The following is a 3,181-nucleotide window of genomic DNA, read 5'->3' on the forward strand; positions in this document are numbered from 1 at the left end:
TTAGACTTTATAATAATTTGGGTCATTTAATTTTTTGTTACCATGAAAAATATATTTCACATTTATCTTTTACCTTAATAGAGTTCTGACCAATAGTATTATAAAATATTTTTGAATTATAATTTATTAAAGGTCAAACTAATTGTAATTATTGCAAATAAATATCTTTATCTTTTAGTTGATAAAGATAAATCAAACATTAATCTGTATGAGTTGTCAATTAGATTTACATAATATGACAGTCAAAATTGTAATATAAATTGTAATTTATGTTTTTTGACTATTATTTAATTTTTGGATCAGATTAGTATTTAATTTATTTTAGATTTTAGTGAAACCATTGATTATAAATAACACTACTTAGGTTTCATCAAACATCTAAGATACAAAAGGAAAAAGTATTCAATCGAGAAGTAAAAATTATTTATATAATATTCCAAAATGAAATTTTCAAACGTTCTGTTGACAATTATTCTCATTGTAAGTGTTTTAACAAATGTTAAAGCTGTTGGTGAAGAGAAATTATCTTGCAAAGCAAAATGCGTACTCTCATGTATCTTAAGTAAAACACCTGGTTGCATGTTTGATTGTATGAAACAATGTCATCTTCACATTTCTCTTGAAGAATTGAATTGTAATTCTTCTTGTTCAATGGAACGTTGCTCTAAATTTAAAGAAGGTATAATATTGCTTTGATAATTTTTTTTTTTATTTTAGTAACTTTCTATGTTAATATCACTTAATTTATGATATATATTTTTGATGAACTTTATGTAGATTCAAAGCTAACAGAGAGCTGCTTGGAAGAGTGTTCAACTAAATATTGCAATAAAAAATTCATGTAATTTCATGCTTGTTGTTTCTTTGCAAAAACATAAGTGATGAAAAGAATTTAAGATAAAATTTATGTTATATGTCATATTACTCCAATGTATTGATTTATATTTTAATATAATAAAGTGGAGCAATATTTTTGATAATTTTATTCTTTTATTTTTCATCATTCAATATCATTTCATAAAGTTATAAGAAAATTAAAATATTCTATTTTCTTCTTCAATATATGTTGTTTGTAGTTTTATTCTAATCAGATGGATCCAATGAATAATTAACGATAAAAAATAATAAAATTTTAAATAGACTAATTTTAATAGGTAAAAAGTTGTGTCAAACCCCATCTTCTCTCTTGATATCCGATTTTAATTTCGATAATTTCTTGTTCTCATGTAATAAGTTTTTAGTTCTTGATTTGTTGTTCAATGTTATGCGATTTTCAAAGAATAATTTAAAGATGTAAAGAAAATACATTATAGATTAGGATATCCTTTAGGATTTTTCGTTCTCATATGAGTTGAACTCCAAAAATGTTTGTAATATTTAGAAACGACAAAATGAACTGTTCTTTAGTACCCTTTTCAATTCACCAAGTTTAATTAGGTAAAGTTATAACTTCTTTGCAAGTTTGGCTTTATGGATAACTTCAAAAATTGCTCATCAAATATTTAAATTAAATAGTATGACTTGTCCAAATTTTGATTCAATCAGAAATTTTGCCATTCTTTCGAGACTCATGCTAATTCATTTAGATTTGTCATGTTTAGGTGAATTGAGATTGATAAAAAATCAAAATATTTAAGACGTGTATTTTACCTTTCAATATTTATATAGAAATGAAAGTAAATTTAAAATATTTACTGTCAGAACCCTCTCTGCGGTTATATATAAGTCCTAAATTTAAAATATCATGCTCAAATATTTTTCGATTTAGAAGTTACAAATTTCACGCTATGCTAGTTTCGATTGATTTCAGAGTGAGGTGTGGCCTAGTGAAATTTGAAAATGATTTAGAACGAATTAGTGGTAGTAGTCTAGATTTATAGCTATCTAAGATGATAAGGAACAGGTATAAATTTATGAAATTAAATTTGAATAAGTAGAACCCCCAAAATTGATCTTAGTGTAATGGGAACTGTTCGGAATGTCCTAGGTTTGAGGTGTGCTGAAAGGAGTTTTTTGATAAATACGAACATTATATCCCATCGACATCACTATATTGGTTAGCACACCTCTAACCTAGGACATTCCGAACAGTTCCCATTACACTAAGATCAATTTTGGGGGTTCTACTTATTCAAATTTAATTTCATAAATTTATACCTGTTCCTTATCATCTTAGATAGCTATAAATCTAGACTACTACCACTAATTCGTTCTAAATCATTTTCAAATTTCACTAGGCCACACCTCACTCTAAAATCAATCGAAACTAGCATAGCGTGAAATTTGAAAATGATTTAGAACGAATTAGTGGTAGTAGTCTAGATTTATAGCTATCTAAGATGATAAGGAACAGGTATAAATTTATGAAATTAAATTTGAATAAGTAGAACCCCCAAAATTGATCTTAGTGTAATGGGAACTGTTCGGAATGTCCTAGGTTTGAGGTGTGCTGAAAGGAGTTTTTTGATAAATACGAACATTATATCCCATCGACATCACTATATTGGTTAGCACACCTCTATAGTGGCAACCTCCATAGAGGAGGAATTCCCGTTGTAGCGGTCGTTGACTGCCTTTGACCGTTGCTATAGCAGGAATTCTTCGGCTATGGTACTTGCCAGTTTATCAGTGTGTTGACTACTATATCAGTGTCGATGGAACAGAATGTCTGCCTTCACCCAAAAATTTCACTTCTTGTAATACACCTTAACCTGGGACATTCTGAATGGTGTCCTTTATGCTAGGACAACTTTCAGGAGTTCTACTTACCAAAATAAAATTCTATAAATTTCTATGAGTTCCTTGTTGTCTTAGATAAATATTAACAAAGACAAATAATGATACCCTTATCCAAATTATTTCAAATTTCCCTAGGCCACACCTTGCTTCCAAATCGATCCAAACTAGCTTAGCTTGAAATTTGTAAATTCTAAATTGGGAAGAAATTGGACATGAGGTTTTAAATATAGGACTCATACGTAAAGATGGAGAGGTTCATTACAACAGATAGCAATCTTCCCATCATTCGCCTTTGAACTATCAAACGAGAAATATAGGTTAAATAGGGAAAAAGAAGAGTACCGATATCTTCAAATAATTGAGGGTACTTATCCCGCATTTCCTTTTTGGTCTCCCAAATGGCTTCCTCAACTAGTCTATCCTTCCATTGAACCTATACCAA

The 3,181-nt window shown here is 28.7% G+C and overlaps 1 long non-coding RNA gene across 1 annotated transcript; it reads left to right on the forward strand.

Moving 5' to 3' along the window:
- Positions 1 to 385: 385 nt before the first annotated feature.
- LOC124888453 lies at positions 386 to 980 on the forward strand. Its single transcript, XR_007046593.1, has 2 exons — positions 386 to 679; positions 778 to 980. It is a non-coding gene; the product is annotated as an uncharacterized LOC124888453 (long non-coding RNA).
- Positions 981 to 3,181: the final 2,201 nt, after the last annotated feature.

Source organism: Capsicum annuum, chromosome 11 (assembly GCF_002878395.1).
Source record: "Capsicum annuum cultivar UCD-10X-F1 chromosome 11, UCD10Xv1.1, whole genome shotgun sequence".
Taxonomy (NCBI): domain Eukaryota; kingdom Viridiplantae; phylum Streptophyta; class Magnoliopsida; order Solanales; family Solanaceae; genus Capsicum; species Capsicum annuum.